Below are 19764 nucleotides of genomic sequence, written 5' to 3'. Positions count from 1 at the left end.
TTAAATCCCTAATCAACCCATACAATAATTAAAGACCAAAAAGAGAACATCAAACTTCCTTTAACAAAACCCTTACTATAATATTTGATCCAAATGCTAACCAACAAACAATGCATGGATGATACTGAAATAAAATCTTAAAACAAGTTTTCCATGCCAATGATAACCCAAGCTCTGAACCCTTAGTGCCACTGTCCTAAAAAAAAAAAAATAGAACAAACTACAAACCTAGACTTCTTAGAACCTTACTATACTTGGTGCATGAAACAAGTAAAAAAGAAAAGCACAATAGTTTCGACATGAAGCATGGACTTTCATGCAAATAGAGCACGTCACAATGCAAATAGAATGTAGAAAAGATACAACTAATGTCCTATTTCCTTTTTGATATGAAAATTCAAAAAATTGGAAAATGGAAACACAAACAGTAGTGAAAAAAAAAAAGCAAAAAAAATTCAACTTAAAAAAAAACCAACTTTTGTTGCTATCGTACCTCTTGCTTTTTTTATGCTATTACCGCTAGCTTTTTTTTTTTTTAGCTACCAAATTTTTTTTTGTTTTTTTTGCCTAGTACTTCACATCCAATTTTCTTTTGGTTTGTTACTCTCCTTTTGGTTTTTGTTTGTCATTTTCTTTTACTCCTTGATTTTTTTTCTTTCTTCCCTTAATTTTTTTTTATTGCACTTTTTTTTTCATGCTACCAGTACTCCTTACTATTTCTGCTTTTTTTAGTTCAAATTTTTTACTGCCTCTTTTTCATGTTCTGCTATAAGTTTTTTTTATTGGTTTGTGTTCACACTTGTTGCTCTCATTATTTTTGTAGTTCACCAGCTTTTTCTCCTTATTCAATTTACACCCCTAAAAGGCCTTCTATTTGTTCTTTTTTTTTTTGAACTCTGATTCACGTTGACTGTTGTACTTTTTTAATTTTTTTCTATTTCCAATTTTTTGCTTCTTTTCCCCTTACTTTTTGATTAATTTTCCTCTTCTTTTCTACTACCAACTCCTCCTTGGTTTTTTCTTCTCATTTTCTCTCTATTGCCTTCGTACACCCATATTGACTGGTTATTTCTCATGCAGTTTTTTATTTTTTTATGCAACTTCCCACATCCCATACAGTTCTCAACAACAATTTTCTCTTTTTTCCTTCATGTGTATTATTAATGCATTAGCTGGGCTTTCATCTTCATGCAAAATCATCCAATAAGGTCGAATAGGCCTTTCTATTTGTGGCCATATCTTGGACCTTCAACAAGATTCCAATGTTTTGGGCTTTAGCCTTTTTTATTTGGGCTTAATTTATTTGCTTCATTTTTTCATTTGGTCTTTCATTCATTTTGGGCTAAGCTTTTTTATATTTATTTTTTATTATTTATATATTATTTATCATTTATTAATTGATTTTTTTTTTGTTTAATGGCCAACAATAGGCCATTATCGAACCTTTTATTGGGCCGTTTTGGATTCTTTTTGGGCTAATGCAATGGGCCTCACTATGGGGCACATATTGGGCCTCATCCTTAAGTATTTGAAAATGGACTATATAATGGGCTCGAAAAATTATGGTTAGGGCCTAATTGCAAAATTGAGCCTAGGTTAAAGTGATAAAATATCCTAAACAAAATTAGGTGTTTACAGTTATGTTTATTTGCTTATTTTATGTTTTCATGTTTTGGTTATCTTTTCTTATACATATTGATGTAGTTTCTTTGTGTAGTGGTTAAATAAGAGCTTGATATGGATACACTAGTTTTAGCCAAAGCTAGATGGGAGATTCGGTCACCATGCCTCCATGATGGTAGAGGAGTTTCTTTTTTTTTCTCTTTTGTACTTTATTTCTTTATGCTTACACATTAAGGCAATGTGTTATTTAAGTTTAGGGGTATGAGAAAATTACTCAAAATTTAAAAAATGCTTTTGAGTTTTCCTTAAATTTTACCTTGAAATAGAGCTTAACATGTGGTAGCTTAAATCATTATTATATTTTCATTTTTTTTTTCATGAAGCCAATGATAGGTAGTGATTAAGAATGACTATAGCTTTAGGAAATTAATGAATGTGTGTGAAAAATGAGATGATGCTTAGGGTTAGTGAATTCTTAATATGGTATTCATTTGTGAGTGATGCTTTTGAACATTGAATTGTATTTTTTTATGCAGTGTTGATTATGTGAGCATAAGATTGTTTCTATATTGGTCTTTAGAGTTGTGTTTCATGATTCTAGAATTTGTTTTGATAACTTCTCGAGCCAACCTTGATACGATTCTTCTATAGTCACCCCATTTGAGCCTTATGATGTCATTTTCTTTGTTTTGAAACCACATTACAAGCTTATAGCCTTATTTTGATATTTCCTATCTTTTTGATCCCTTACTCTATATACATTAGGGAATTCATGTACCATTTGTGAGCTATGCATTATTAGGGAGGAAGGGTGGAGCTTAGAAAAAGAATGGGAAGTTCAAAAAAAAAAAAGAAAAAGAAAAAGTCAAGCTAGCTTGCAAAAGAAAAAGAAAAAAAAGAAAAGGAAAAAAAAGCAAAAACAATGAAGTGATGAAAAAGCAAAGCAAAAAAGAAAAGAAAGAAAAATGGGCTCAAGCAAAGTTTGGGGGGTGATTATTTATCCAAGCTTACCTTTCTTGCCTTAAAAGCTTAATGATCAATGATCCTTGACATGTGATACATTGTTAGGGTACTTGAGCTTAAATGACTTTTATCATACCTTAACCTTAGTCTTACATTACAAGCTTAATAAAGTCCTAAATGCTCCTTGGTCATATGTTTATCTACATTAATAGAGAGAGATGTGATAAGCAAACTTATGGAACATAAGCATACTTTATTGACCCTTGTTATTAAAATTTCATGTTTTGCACAACATTACTAGATTTCATGCAAAGATATGTGAGAGGTGTTGCTTGCTTGTGGAACCATAGTTAGGAATGATCTTAGCCTAAGTAGATTCTTGTATACTAGCACTTATTCATGATTTTGCTTTAGTTATATCTATTGATCAATCCATGAAGGATCCATAGTGAATGAAACATTGAAAGTATAGTTTGATTCTTGCTCAATCTTGTTTTGCTTGAGGACAAGCAAAAGCTTAAGTTTGGCGGTATTGATTGCAGTAAAATTTTAACTTTTCATTATTATTTTTATTGTAATTTTCCATATATTTTGGCTTGTTCCTTAGGATTTTTGGCAAAATTGCTCCTAAATGCATATTTATCTCATATGTAGGTACAAATTATGAAATTGAAAAGTTTTGGACAATTTTGATACAGTTTTGGAGGATTTTTGGTGCAATTTATGTAAGTGTCCTAAACTAGTGTCAATATGCAAAATTAAACACTTAGGGAGTTTTCTTGACTTTTCTTGTATAATTCTTTTAGTATTATTTTCATAGTTTTTTTTGTTTTCATAAAATGTAGGATAAAATTGTTCATAAAATGTTTGAAATTTTTTTGCAAAAAAAAAGAAGAAAGATGGAAGACACGTTGGAGAATGGGTGCATAGAGGATCAAGCTATTACAAGGCTACACAACTTGGGTTCAAGAGCTAAAAGCTAGGAGCTTATGTAGAACTTTCAAGAGCTTTGATTGGTGGTAATTTTGACTTTTTGAAGCAGCCATTACACATATGTTGAAGAATCAAGATGCAAACCAGTAAGCACTAATGCACCCAGCCATATGCACCAGAAAGAAAGAAGGCTCTATAAGTGCCACCGATTTGAGAATATTCTGGAAACTTTTAGAGCCTTAATTTCCTATCCTTTATTTAAAAATAAGGGGATAGGGCTGGCCATAAGAAGAGAATTAGTTTAGGATTTAAATTTCTTTCCTTTACTTTCCTATACTTTCATTTCTAGTTTTTACATTTTCTTAGTTGCCAAACACTTTATTTGTAGCATTTTCCCTTTTATTTTCACTGCAATTTTACTGTTTATCAAGTTTTTTTCAGTGCTCTTTCAGAATCTTTCAATAAGATTTCCATTTAAATTCATTTTCTAGTTCAAATTTATTGATTTCATGTTGATACTCAAATCTATTTTTGAATTTGTCTACTTTGACCTACCTATAGTTTTTGGATGATATCTCCATCAAATCCTCCTTGTTTTTTTTCAATTTCCTTTTCATAGTTTTCTAATTTATAGAGCTAAAACATATATAAAATTCAAATTCAAACTCACACCACAACATTCCAAATCAAGCTCGGAAGTTTCAGTTGGATGCAAGTGACATTGCAGTTCTTGTTTTGAGCAACCAGTTTGGCATGGATTCTTTCTCCACTTTGGTGATTTTTTTGCATTCTTTTCTTCTTTAGATCTTTATTTCTACTTGTTACCTTACTTAGTTTAATTTTTTCCAATTTATTTCATGATTTTAGGTGCTATTTGGTTAATTTTCTTTAATGAGGTTCTGTTTTTCCAAATTCTGCACTATTTTTGAATTTAAATTCATTGATCTGATTTCTTTGTTGACTCATGTTATTTTCTTGTTGATTTAGGTAGATAACTCATAGATATAGGTTCCTTTAATTCAGTTTTAGTTCATTCCCTCTAAAGAATTGTAGATCAAAATTTTCTTTCATGAATTGTTAGTTTTCAGCTTACAAAATCAATTTTGGTTTCTACATTCTTTTGTCGAATGTTGCAATTTTTCTTTAGTTTTTGTTCTTCAATTTAAATCTTATGATGTTCATCAAGTGTTCTTCCAATTTTCAACTTGTATCCATTTAGTTTAAAATCTTATGATGTTCATTGAGTGTTCTTCTAATTTACAACTTGTATCCATTTAGTTTTATATGATTTAGTTCCATTTTCCATCAATCCATTTGAATTTCCAAATTTTGGCATAAGCTTTCGGTTTGCACTTTCCATGTCAAATCTTGCATTTTTTTATTATTTGAATTTCATACTTGTCTTTACTATAGTCCTTGACTTGATTTTGTAATTTTTAAACTTTAGTTCATTACCTTGTTTCCATTTAGATTCCATATTATGTTGCAAGTTATGGTTTAGTCTAGGTTAGTTGAGAATTTTCTATTTTGCAATATTATTTGTATCTTGCATTTTTATTATGTCAATTTTACTTTAAATTTATTTTTTCCTTGATTTAGCTACTGTATTTTACATTTTATAGCATGCATTTACTTTTCGTTCTTGTTCATTTTCTCATTTATTTAGCTTTATATTTTTTATGTTTTGTTCACTTTTATTTTTGTAGTTAGTTTTCATACTAATTTTTTTTATCAAACCAACTTTAGGAGGGTATGGGGATAAAAGATACTTAGTTTAGGAACCTTTTTAACTAATTCTCGTAGGATTAACATCTAGACTTTTATAGTTTCTATTATTACTTATACAGCCTGTGCGTTTACAGAATGTCCTAAATGAAAATAGAATAAAGCTTTAAGAAGAACTTGATCTTGAAAATAAAAAGGAAGATTGTATTAAAAAGAATTTAAGAAAACAAGAGTTCTTGTAATGGCTAATCTATCACCTTAGCCTAATATAAAGAAACTAAAAAGAAACTAAGAAACTAAAAGAAAAGAGAAAAGAAGAATGGTGTGGAATGAGATATGGAATACATGAGATAGCCTCCCTATTTATAGATGAGAGTTTTGGCCATAAGGTAGGGATAAAGCTCACAACTTCAATTCTATCTAAACACCAAACAATGAAAGCTATCTTGATCTATTAGTGTTGGTCGAACATGGGATTCTTCAATTTTGGAGAGTCTTGGTCGATCATCCCTCATTGGAACTCATCTTGGACATTGATATGGAATGACACACGTCTTGATCATTAAATCTTGATAAGTTTCAACTATGCTTGAATTCCAAGTCCATGTATTTGTTTTTCATCCAAACTCTTGAAATTAATCATGCAAACTCCTCTTGAAATACAACTCTTTGAATGGTTGATCAAAGAATCATTGTTGAACAAAAACTCTTTTGGCCGAACGTTTCATAAAGTCCTTCCTTAAATGAAACTCTTCAAATAACATATGTGCATGGAGAAGTCCTTTTGAATATGGGAAAACAGAACCCATATGGGAGTCAAAGTACCATTAGGATTCCTACTTCAAGTCAAATTTGGAAATCTTACTTCAAGTAGAATATTGTTACATCATTACATGCTTGGTCAAATATTACAAAAATGAAGCTTGTCTAAATCTTGCATGATCTCTTATATGAAAATGAATAGAAATTCTACTCCAAATAGAAAAACCTAAAGATCAAGAAAACAACATTAAAAACATTACATCCAATCAAAATTTAAAAATTTTTAGCCAAATTGAACTTGTAAATCTCTATATATTTTAATGCTATTAATACCCCAGATACCTTTTTGTCGACTCTCATTCTGATTCACCACTGGTAACTGTTGACCACCATTTACTCTATAAGATCACAGGCCTTTTCAATGGACTTGCTCATTGTGGCTCTTTCCATAACTAAGTTTGTGGTTGTCCTTGTGGGTGGTGTCAGACCATTGTAGAAGATTTCCACTTGTAGCCATTTTCGAAGCTTATAATGTGGACATTTCCTTAGCAACTTCTTGTATCTCTCCTATGAGTTTTATAGCGTCTCTCCCTTGAACTATTGGAATGTGGTGATCTAATTCCTCATCCTTGCTATTTGGGTTGGTGGAAATAAATTGGCTAGGAACTTTTGCTCTAAATCATCCCAAATTATAATTGAGCTAGATGGAAGTGAAGATAGCCAAAATTTCACTTTTTCCTTAAGAGAAAAAGGAAAAAGTCTTAGTCAAATTTTATCGTTAGAAACACCATTATATTTGAAAGTATCACAAAGTTCAAGAAAGTTGGAAAAATGAAGGTTGGGATCATCATTTAGTAAATCGCCAAACAACAATGATGTTTGAACTATTTGGATAATTGACAACTTGATCTCAAAATTGTTAGGCTTGGATCACCGTCCTCCATATTAAAGGTTGGAATCCTTCAGGATTTGGAACAATATAGTCCTTCAGTATTTTTTGATCTTCTCCAATGTTTGCCATTGGGATTGGATTGGTTGATTGTTCTTTTCTTAGTATTCTTAGTGTTCTTTTAATCTCTTGATCCAATGGAGCTAAATCAACACTTCTAGAACTATACATACAAACAAAAAATCAAAATTGATAATAACAAGAAAATAAAATCTAAATTACAAAGAAAATAGTTGGTATCAATATTGGTCATCTTGCAATAAAATAATCTTAGATAATAATGTTAAAAACATGATTGCTGCTTTTTAAACTTGCAAGTGCATAGATCGTTATCAAGTAACAATAGTAGCCAGGGAGTGTCATTCCTTCAAGGATTATGTAATGGGCACTAGAGACTAAGTACAAAATTAGTCTTTTGGCATTATATTTAAACAGATCAAAAGTGAATGGAGATTGAGTGAAATAACACAAAAATGATGTTTAAAGAGGTATAGGCCGAATGGGTTGGCAAATGGAAAAAGAAAAGCCATTTAACTATCAAGGGCTGAACAAGGCTAAAGAAGCATAAACTGAATGCTATAATGCTATAAAGACCAACTGAAATGCTACATAAGATGGTTGCTTGGTAGCACTTGGTTGGCTGAACCTAAAAGAAATAAAAGAGCAAGTTACAAACAATGTAAATGAAATAAGAACAAGAGAATTGAATGTTTTAGGAGAACTTGGAAATAAACTTGAGTGACTACAAGAAAATTAAAAGTAAGACAGCTTTGAATAAAACTTGAAAAGAACATGTACTCAAAAGTGAGAACTTGAAAACAAGAGCTTTTTAGCTAGTTTGTCACCCTAGGCGAATGGAACTAGAAAAATAAAAGAAATGTAGCATTCAGCGTAAACTCTACAATTGCACAAGCTGTACAGGTAATAATAGTGATCAAAAGGTTAAGATGTCAATTCCACGAAGATTAGTTAAAGAAATTCCTAGACCAAGTACCTTTTATGCCCATACCTTTCTAAAGTTGGTTTGATAAAAAAAAAAAAAAGCATGAAAATTAGCTATGAAAATAAAAGTGAATATAGCATCAAAAACATAAAAATAAGTAAATGAGAAAATGAAAAAGAACAAAAGGTAAATGCATGCTATAAAATGTAAAATATAGTAGCTAAATCAAGGGAAAAACAATTTTGAGCTAAAATTGAAGTAATAAAAATGCAAGATACAAATAACATTGTAAAACCAAAAATTCTCAACTAACCTAGACTAAATCGTATCTTGCAAAATAATATGGAATCTAAATGGCAACAAAGTAATGAAATAAAGCTTAAAAATTGCAAAATCAAGTAAAGGAATATAGTAAAGACAAGTGTGAAATTCAAATAATAAAAAAAATGAAAGATTTAACATTAAAATTGCAAATTGAAAGATAATACCAAAATTTGAAAATTCAAATGGATTGATGGAAAATGGAACTAAATCATGTAAAACTTAATGGATACAAGCTGTAAATTGGAAGAACACTTAATGAGCATCATGAGATTTCAAATTGAAGAACAAAACCTAAAGAAAAATTGCAAGATTCAACAAAAGAAAGTAGAAACCAAAACTAGTTTTGTAAGCTAGAAACTAACAATTCTTGGAAGAAAATTAGATCTACAACTCTTTAGAGGAAATGAACTAAAACTGAGCTAAGATAACCTAGATCTATAAGTTAACTATCTAAATCAACAGGAAAATAACATGAATCAAAAACAAAATTAGCTCAATGAACTCAAATTCACAAATAGTACAGAATCTGAAAAAATAGAACCTCATCAAAGAAAATTAACCAAATAGCACATAAAAGTATGAAATAAATTGCACAAAATGAAACTTAGCAAGATAACTAATAAAACTAAAGATCTAAAGAATAAAGAAAGCCAAACAAATCACCAAAGTGAATAGAAGATCCATGCCAAAGTTGATCTTCATGCTTGGACTGCACTTGTAACCTACATCCATTTATGACTTCTAACCATAATCTAGATTGATCTACTATGAGTTTGAAGCTAAATTTTATACATGTTTTACCTCTATGGATTAGGAAACTATGAAAAAATGGATTAGAGCACTTATTCATATCTTAAATCTCTTGCCAATCCATACTTCACAATCTTTCACAAAAATCATAGCATTTCCTTAAAAGAGAATAGAGATGCATTCATAAGAATCATATCCAAAGTAAAGGCATGCTTAAGAATTTTTCCAAGTTCCACTACATCCATAATTAAACTCCGTATCATACTTTAGTCATTTTAAGAGAATATGTGCAATTTTCAACTAAGTGAATATCATAATGATATTTAGCAAGTCAATTTGGTTTGAAAGCAAACATAAGTCAAAATAAAAAGTTTTTTTCCCCCACACTAAAAGAAAAAAGAAATACTCCCTAAATTCTTCAAGGATGAATATTCATGAGGCATCCTACTTACTTCTCTTTATCCCTAAAAATAAAAATACTAATATAGAAAGATTAAAACATATTTGTCCTAGAAATAAAAAAAATTAAAATATATATAACCATTAAAGTAAAACTTGGTTTACCTCCCAAGAAACGCTAGTTTTGGTCAAGCTTAACCATCCCTAAACCTATGCAAAATTTTCTTACCTCTTTGGAGAGAAATTACCTTGTTGCCTCATTCTTTATGGTATGATATAAGTAAACTTAGTTTGAAGAGGTGGGCTAACTTTCCTAAAAGAGATCACATAAACTGAGTTTGAATTTCTATAGGGGTTGAATAACTAGAGCTAGGGTTTGCTAAGTGTTTTAAAAAGTCAAGAGGCTTGTCTAATAGGTTAGACTCTTTTAAGGTTTCCTTTACCTTAATTGCACTAACTCTTTCTTTATCTCTTATCACACCATACCCTGCAGATACAAATTGTAACTTCTTATGTTTAGACTTAAGGGTAATGCTAGCCTCAAACACATCTATCAGTGCTTTGCTAGTGAATAGGAAAAATGTACCTAAAAGTAATGAAGCCTTATCATCTTTCATATCTAAGATAGCAAAATCCATAAGGAAAGCATATTTTCCAACTTTTACTAAGATATTCTTCAGCATTTGTTATGGTAACTTAGTAGATTAATCAGCAAACTTAATGTTGAATTAAGGAGGTTCTAGCTATCTATAATCTAGCTGCATAAAAAAATTTATAGGCATTACATTTATGCTTGAACCAAGATCATAAAGAGCATAAAAAGTTTTAACTTTCCAATTTTACAAGGTATAGTAAAACTTTTTGGATCTTTTAGCTTTCTGGGTAGAAGTTGTTTAAGCTTACGGTTGCACACATCTAAGAATGTGACTTCTTTTAATTCCTTAAGTAGCTCTTTTAGAATATGCCTTGGGGTAAGTGGTTCTATATTAAAACACTTCTTATACATACTGGTTGTCATCCTAGGCCTTGGCTGAACTTCTTCTTATACCTCTTTTTTTTTTCAGGATCTTTTTCTTGCATTATCCCTTCTCTTTAGTTATCTTATGCAGTCTCACCTTAGGCTACCTCTTCATGTTTAGGCTGAAGTTTCTCTAATAGTGCTCTCCCTACTTATAGTAACATTTATCCTTTTTCAGGAAACCTTTAAATATACTCTTCTAGATCCTTTTCATAAACCATCTCAACATTCTCTTCTCGAGGGTTTTCCTCATAGGTTTCAACATTTTTAGGGACCTCTAATGCCATAGGGTCAAAACCTTCCAAGATTTCTCTACCAAGTCTTAATAGCTTGTCATCATCCAAAATATCCTTTTTTCTAATAAAATTAACTTTAGGTTGTCTTATGAAGTTAGGTATGTTAATTACTATGGGTTCATTATCTTTCTCATCAGAATTATTGATCCTAACATCTCTAAAGAATATATTGCATTGTATCCCTCTTTGCCTTATCTTTTTAGGTTGGTTTCAATGTTACCAGGCAGGGTACCTACTAGGTAATTTGCTATGGCTAGGGCAAGTTTACCTATTAGGTTTTTGAAGTTTTTGATTGATGTAGCTTGACTTTAGATGTTGGCATTGCTGGCTTATATCAGTTGGGTTAACAGATCCTTAAAGGTGGGTTTTTTTTTTTTTTCTTAAGGCAGGTTATAGTTTGGTGGATTAGGGCGGTAGTTATTGGTTTGGTTGGTTCCAAGAAAAGTTTGGGTGGTTTTGCCAACCAAGATTGTAGGTATTGCTAAAAAGATTGTTGCTTGGTTTGTTTTGTTGGATGTATTGGACTAGTTTTACCCTATATTGACATCTTTCTATGTAATAGGGCCTTTCACATATATCATAAGTTACAAAGGGGCTTTGTATGGCACTAACTGGGTTAGCTTGTGATTGGTTCCCTAAGGCTTCAATCTTTTTTGCAAAGGTAACTAATTAGGAGTTAATGGAAGTAATAGCATTAACTTCAAATAAATCAGAAGACTTTTTTTAGTGACCTTTCTTTTCATTTCCCATTGATAATTATTAGTAGCCATCTCTTCTATTAGCTCATTAGCCTCTTCAGGAGTTTTGCTTATTATATCCCCTTCTACAGTTGAATCTAAGATGGTTCTTATGGGTGGTGTGAGACCATTATAAAATATATGAATCTAGAGCTACTAGGATAAACCTTAATGTGGGCATTTTCTTAGTAATTCCTTGAATCTTTCCCATCCATCATATACAATTTCACCATCAGCCTACAGAAAATGGTGATCTCATTCCTTAGCATTGTAATATTTACTGGTGGGAAAAATTTTGCTTAGACTATTTGAACCAAATCATCCCATGTTGTAATTGATTCAAGTGGTAAAGAAAATGACCAAAATTTTGCTTGGTCCCTAAGAGAAAAAGGAAACAATTTTAGTCTAATGACTTCATCAGAAACACCATTATAATTAAAAGTGTCACATAATTCAAGAAAATTAGAAAGATGGAAATTTGGGTCATCATTTGGTAATCCTCTAAACTGCATATAAGTTTGGACCATTTGTATAATTAAAGATTTTATCTTGAAGTTATTGGTTTGAATAGCTACCCTTCTAATATATGGTCGAAAACCATCTACATTAGGAACTGCATAGTCCCTTAGAGTTCTTTGCCCTTCATTATTTGCATTTGCCATTGAAATCGGTGCCGATGGTGTTGATTGTTCTTTTATTCTTCTTCTGAAGGTTTTCTTTATCTCTTGATCAATTGGAGCTAAGCTAACACTTTTGGATCTGTATATGCAAACATGAAAAGATCAAAGAAAAGCAAAAGAAAAGTAAATGAAAAGGAAAAAGGTTTAGATTATAAAAGCTTAGGAATTCTTTATTGATATTGCAAACACTGATAAAATCCCAAGCAATAGTACCAAAAACTTGATTATTACTTTTCATATAAAACTTGTAAGTGCATAAATCAAGTAATAAAATGGAGTATTCCAAGTATCATCTGCTCAGGGATTATAGAAAATAATGTTAAGTTGCTTATAATTACCAAAGGTGAAAGGATCTCTAAGCAAATGAATATTTAGGGTTTTAGCATTACGTGGCTATAATAAAGATTAAAGATTAACTTCACCAACTGTCACTTGAGAAGTAAAAGACTAATGCTAACAACTAACCCTAAACCAAAAATTAAAATATTACAAAGTAAAAGAATTAAAGATTGTAAACAAGAAATCCTTGAGAATGCCAAATTGCTTTGAAGTAAATAAAGATTACATGAAAGAAATTAAAGAACAAGAAAGAGTAGTTTAGCTGAAACTTGCAAAGAAAGTATAAAACCTAGGATCTTGAAAATAAAATGGTTGTGCCAAAATTAAAGAAAATAAGAAACAAGATTTACACACTTTAAAAGTAAGAAAAGAGATCTTTGAATGAGAATACTTCTTAATTAAAAAAGATATAAAGAACAAAAGCTTAGTTATTGGCAAGTTTGTCATATAAGCCAATAACTTAACTAAAGGAAATAAAAAACTAAAAGAAACTTAGAAACTAAAAGAAAGAAGAAAAGTGAGAAGTAGGATGATGGAATGAAGGAATGGCCTCTCTATTTTTAGTATGGGATTTAACCAAAATGAGGGAAGATTACAAGTGATTTATTCAAATTCAAATGCCTTGGGATAGGCTTGATCTTTATCTTCCAAAAAGGCATGGTTGCTTGAAACTCTTTCCCTTAAATAGGCTTGGCCAAATGGGGTCTTGGTGGAGCAATCTTGGCCCTTCATCAGATCTTGATGCAATCTTGATCAACTTCCTTCCTTAGGTTCGGTGAGGATAGGACTTAAAAGCTAGAATTTGAATTTCATCCATCTTGTAAATAGATAAAGTTTCTTCCAAGTAAAACTCTTTAACATTAAGTCAAGTTTCATGATGAACTTCAATCTCCTATTCGCCAATGCATTAAGCTTGAAGAGTCCAAACTCTTGCAAGTTTTCCTTCTCCTTTGTATGGCCAAATGTACTAGAGTCCTTATGCAAGTCATTATCTTTATGGCTTAGCAAAAAAGCATGCTTATCTTGAATTTTCATCTTGGCCAAATGTGAAGGAGTCCAAATAGGCTTGTAATTGCTTGAATATAGGCCAATGGTGGGTAGCATTGATCTTGGATGGTTGGATCGATTGTGAGCTTTGCATGGTTAAATGCATGGCTTGCATGAGAATGAGTCTTTTGTTTGAAAAACCTAAAGCCATGAAAACAACATGAAAAGCACCAAAAATTATCCAAAATTTTAATTTTTAGCACCATTTCGACATGTAAAGTCTCTATAGATTTTGGTGCTATCAATAATAGTGCTCAATTGTTATGGTTAAATTTCCCACCTTTAACAATGTCTTCAGTATAGTTGGACTACAATTGGTAGGCACTAGCTTTAGTACCAATGAAAGAGGTATACCCATGGAAAGTATAGGGCATTTGATCCCTAAACATCCCTCATCAACTTTTTCTTAAGCTTAGTATAAGGCATTTGATCTTTTTTCTTAAGCTTAATGAGAGGTGTTTCTAAAGATTCATACAAAATTTTCAATGAAACATCCCTTTGTTATCTACCCCATTTAATTCTATTTCATGCATTTGATATTTGTAAGACTAAGGAATTCGTAAGGGCGGACTGTAAGGCTCAAGCTCAACTTCAGTGGGACTAATGCTAGATTCCTAAAATAATGTCCAATCTTAGGTCCAATTCTACTTCTTTTCATCATAATCCACTTCTACCATTTCTTCACAATTATCTTCCACTTCAGGTTCTATACTTTTCAAGAGTGCTCTTGCAACTAGGATGAGTTCTTCATCTTCCCTTGCAGAATCCATATATTCATCCTCAATTGCTTAGAGATCCTCCTCTTAAACTTCTTTCTCCTCAAGTACTTTCTCAAAACTAGGTAGTTTCATCACCATAAGCTCATCAATTAGATCTCCATCATCATTACTAGCAACATACATCACTTATCCTTTCTTGTGATCATCTTTTAATATGCACTCCACTTTACTCTACAAACTTGGATTTACATATTTGTTAAGACTTTTCAAAGTGGCAATTTGGGTTTTGAAGAGGTTGGCTTAATTTTGGATGAATTCTGTAAAAGTTTCATCAATGGAAGGTTTCATTTCTTAAGGAAAATATGGAACGTCATATGTGAGAAAGTGTTATGGTGGTTAATGGTATTGAAAAGATGGGTCATATGGTAGAGAAAGTATTGTTGAGATGGAGGGTTCATAAGGTAGGTTGAGGTATATATGGATGATGGCTCTTGACTGCGTCCTCATGCATAACTACTATCATCTTCTCAATCTTAAATGTATGTATTTGAATACAAGTTGGATTGTTGAGCATATTGACACCTATCACTATAGTATTTTTTTCCCATAACCATGACAATTATAAAATGTGCTCTAAATTGACTAAACATGTCTAAGATTACATTTTCTTTTAAGAGTATCTACCTTTTCAACTAAAGAGGCTAATTTTGAGGCTATGACAATATGGGGGTCTTCATCATACCTTTATTTAGTGCTCCACGATCTAGGATTATGGGAATACTCAAAAGATAGCTCATCATAATTTGGCCTCACTATAATAAAAATTAGATATAAAGCAAGAAAAAAAAAAGAACACATTAGAACATGAAAAATAAAAAGTCTAAATTACAATATAGAAAGAATTGGTATTGATATTGGTCTCTTAACACCAATATAATCCCCAGCAATGGCACCAAAAACTTGATTACTATCTCTTATATCACCTGCAAGTGCCTAGATCGAATCAAATAATAAAGTGAGTAAGAATAGTATTGTTCCCATAAAGATTATATATTGTGATTATTGGGTGCAAAACCTAGTATCAAAAGAAGTTCTTTCTAACATTATATTTAAAACAAATTCAAAAGTTGGTTGATTGTAATTGAAAGTAAAATATTGATAAATGCAAATGTATAAATTGAAAGCCAAACTATCCAACTGTCAGTTAGTAGTTTTAGGAATTGGAAAAATATAAAAGGAAACAAAATAAAATAGAAAGCTTGAATGTTGGCTGAATGTAAGAGAAAGCATGAAACCGAGATTTGAATGCTTGTAAAGAAAATAATGTTGTGTGAGAAAATAAATAAAGAGGATTTAAATGAAAATAAACTTGTATTAAGAAAAAGCTTTAGAAATAAATCTATGGTTAATCTGTCACCCTAACCAAGAGTCAAAGAAATTACAAAAAATTTAGAAACGATTTAGCCTAGTCTATCACTCTAGCCTAGTTAAAAAGAAAGAAAAAAATAAGAATGAAGAAAAGTGGGAATGAATGGGATGTGTTACAAGTGAGGAGAGAGAACTTATTTATAGGCATAGGTTTAGGTAAGATAGAGATTGGGATTACAAGTCCTATATTCGAACTTTACGTAATAAGCCTTATCTTGATCTTTTAAGGAGGTGGCCAAACAAGGGATCTTTATGTATGAAGTTTCTCGGCCAAATGGGAGTCTTCAAAGGGTGAGGCAAAGCTTGTGTGACAAAATAAAACTTTTTAATTGGACTTTATTTCCTATGACGCTTGCCATATAATCTTAATCATGTTATCCTCTAAGAGTTTCAGCTAAAAATGAACTCCAAGAGCAATTTTCTTAAAGTGGTTACATTAGGTTCAAATTCTTAATATAAATCTTAAAGAATCCTTCTTAAATAGAAACTCTAGCCTTATCTCTTTTAAAAGTATTTATCTTGCATCCAAACTCTTTCAAGATAATCAAAGAGTCCTTTGACAATTAAATTTCTTCTTAGCTAAATACAACTAGGAGTCTTTGTTCCATCATAAGTCTATCTTTATCTTTCTTTGGAGTGTTCTTTTCAAAGTAGAACTTTTTTAAGATAAACAAAAAATCCTCTTCTAGCTACAACTTCTCTTTGGCCTAATTCATTATGATGTTTTCTTGGCTAAGTGGTTCAGCTATAGACTCTAATACATGGCTGAATATTGCATGGTTCATGCTTTTGGTTGAATACTGCACCATCTTGCATGAATTACATGGCTTTCATGTACCAAAGTTCTTAAACCCTAAAAATCAAGAATTCAGCTTTAAAAAAACCAAATTCAACCAAATTTCAAAGTTAAAAAGAACTTGTAAAACACTATATATTTTATCGTAATCAAGAAACTTACTTCTTAGGTGATAAGGATAACTCGATGGATGAACTAGTGGTGGTGAACTTGCCAAGTTTTGTAAGGAGGCTTGAACAAGAGTATAAGGAAGATGAAGTTGACATGGAAGATGAAGAGTTATTACAATTTGGAAAAGAAATTCTGAAAAGCTTGGACTTAATTGTCGAAATTCAAGATGAAGTCCAAGAAACTTTGAAAGAGGATAATTCTAAGGAAATGGAGAAAGATTTTGAAATCGAGAAGGACCCTAAGGAAGAAGAAGTCCAAGAAGAAAAACCATAAGAAGAGTTTGAAAGGGAATACTTAGAAAAGGAAACTGATAATGAAGATCTATTACAAGTTGGAAGAGCACTTTTCAAGAGTTTAGATCTAATTGTAGAAGTGCAAAACGAAGATTAAAAAGTGAAAATAATGAGATTGACTCCAAAAATGTCAACTCATAAAAGAATATTTGAAGAAGCCTAGTCAACACCGAAGCCCATATGGAGAGAGCTACTTAAGGAATTAAAGAATGTTACACTTATTGATTAGTGTAGACTAATACTTTAACAAATTCTTCCAACCAAACAAGATGATCTAAGGAGTTTTGTCATTCCATGTTCCATTGGTCATTTATTTTTTAATAAAGCTTTATGTAATTTGAGGTCTAGTATTAATCTAATGCCATTAAATATTTTTATGCAACTTGGAGCTGATCTGTTGAGACTTCCAAATTTTAGCATAAAATTTGTTCATTGATCCATTAAGAGCTACAAGAAATTTAGGAGAATGTATTAGTAAAAGTGGTTAAATATGATTTCCCTATTGATTTTGCTAGTTTAGATATAGAGGATAATGAAACCCCATATCCTATTAGGTAAACACTTCCTAATGACCTTAAGAGCTTTGATAGATATCTACAATTTTGAGGTAACCTTAAGATTTAAAGACAAAAGAATGATGTTAAAAATTAGAGACCAAGGTATTCTTAGGGATGAAAAAGATGTACAATGAATGTCCAGCCTAAAAGATAAGGAAAAGGAAAAACCAGTCCATAGGGAGCACCACTGAACCCACAAAGGGAAATATCATCTTATAAACCCAACTTCAATAACTTGAAGAACCAATTAGCAAGCACACAAAGCCCAATTCCAAGTAATCCAAAGAACATTTAACAAGCCCAAGTTTAAAAAGTCTAATGTTGAAAACCAATCCAGTTTATGTTATTTTTGTTACGAGAGTAAGTCCACCTCTAAGGTTAAATTAGTTTATATAATTCCAGCCAAATGCAAACAACAAGGGAAAATCCCTCCAAAAGAGAGGTTGTAGTTCTAGATTTTTAAGCATGGCCAAGTTTGACCAAAACTAACACTGCTTGGGAGGTGACCCAAGTTTTATATTTTCAAGTTTACAATTCCTTTATAATTTGCTTCAATGTCTTTTTTAAGACATGTATGCTTGTTAGGCAATCTACGAGCGCACATAATCGTACAAGTAATATAGAGTAAGTAAAGTATCATTACCATAGAGATTATATATATGAGAGTAATAGGAACCAAAATTGTCTCTCTATTTTGTACTTGGAAAATTCAATAAAATATGTAAAACAGAATATAAATATGCATATTAAAACTTAAAGCATGCAAAACTAATATAAATCAATCTAAACTAATGCAAACCAAAAATAACTAGATTTAATTAAACAAAACTAAGCAAAACAAAAAATATATAACCAAATTAACATGCAATTAACTAAACCACAACTATATAAACCCTAATAGCATAAACCGAAACGATATAAACGCTAATCAACATGAACCGAAAATAATAACATGCAAAAATAAAAAATGAAACATGAATCAAAACCAATATAGATCAATAAACATAAACCGAACATAACCTAATACAATTAACATGCAAAGTAATAAAAATCAATAAAACCAAATTGAATTAGCCAAAAATATAAAATTTACTAATCCTAATTTACTTTTAAAACATGCAATAAACTTAAATTAACCCATAAACATGCAATTGAATCTAATCAAAAAAAAATTGAAATCAAACTAGTATGCAAAAACGAAATGTAATCATGCAATCATACAACCCTAATCAATTAACCTTAAACCGAATATGAATAAAGATTAAAGAACATTTAAACAAGCATAAATCAATCCTAAATAAACTAAGAGAAACTGTTTTAGAACATAAAATAATCAAATTGAAACTAACATGCACTAATTTTGCAACTAAAACTAGTTTTAAACCTAAACATGCAAACCATGCAAACAAGAATGAATATGACCTTAATCTAACCCTAACTATGCTAACCAAATGCTCTAATAAGAATTAATCATGCAATTAAAGAAATTAGATGAAAACAAAAACTATACCAAAGTCATTTAAACTAAATCTAAAAAAGATAGCATAAAGAATAAGCAAGATCTAAAATCAAAATCAACTATAAATCAAGAACATGAAATCGAAACTGTTTATCTAAAAATAATAAACTAGAAAATGATTCTACTTGAAACCAAATATAAAGACGCTTAAATAAAACTAATTGAATTGAAAACTTAAAAAAAAAAAAAAAGTGCATGAATGATTGGACAATTCTACAAGCGCACAGGTCGTTCAAGTAATAATAGAGATTATAAAAGTCTAGATGTTGATTCCACGAGGTTAGTTAAAGACATTTCTAAACTAAGTACTTATTATTCCCATACCCTTCTAAAGTTGGTTCAATCAAAAAATAAGCATGAAAGATTTAAAATTCTACTAAAAAAATACAAGTAATCATGTAAAACTAAGAAATAAAGACATGAACAAAATGAACAAAATGCAAAAGAAAAATTATAACTAGTCTTAAAATACAAAATAAAATGCATGATTGAAAATTAAACGTGAAATGCATGTATAAAAGTGACATGAAAATGAAAAAATGAAAAAAAAATCTAAGTTGAAATTAACGCCTAAACATGAACTTGAAATGGAAGATGCAATCTCTACAAGTAACCAAAGCTAACATGAAAGGATTCTATAGCAAACATGAACTACATGTAAACACTAAACAACCTACATGCAAACATGATCTAAGGAACAATAAGTGAACAGAATGTAATGTAAAAGAAAAGTCAACCAAACATAAATATTAAATCAAAAATAGTAGAACAAACACAAGCTGTAAACACATTT

At 30.7% G+C, this 19764-nt stretch overlaps 1 non-coding gene and 1 pseudogene across 1 annotated transcript; one reads left to right on the top strand and one right to left on the bottom strand.

Moving 5' to 3' along the window:
• The window catches only part of LOC149518438 (uncharacterized), a 72481-nt pseudogene extending 58223 nt beyond the window's left edge, over positions 1–14258 (bottom strand).
• On the top strand, positions 11586–11691 carry LOC149518439 (small nucleolar RNA R71). The gene has a single exon (XR_016343391.1). It is a non-coding gene; the product is annotated as a small nucleolar RNA R71 (small nucleolar RNA).
• Positions 14259–19764: the final 5506 nt, after the last annotated feature.

Source organism: Durio zibethinus, chromosome 6 (genome assembly GCF_047325235.1).
Source record: "Durio zibethinus cultivar Kanyao isolate XHJ-2024 chromosome 6, ASM4732523v1, whole genome shotgun sequence".
Taxonomy (NCBI): domain Eukaryota; kingdom Viridiplantae; phylum Streptophyta; class Magnoliopsida; order Malvales; family Malvaceae; genus Durio; species Durio zibethinus.
The sequence above is the reverse complement of the archived record's forward strand: the minus strand, read 5'-3'. Positions and strand labels throughout refer to the sequence as shown.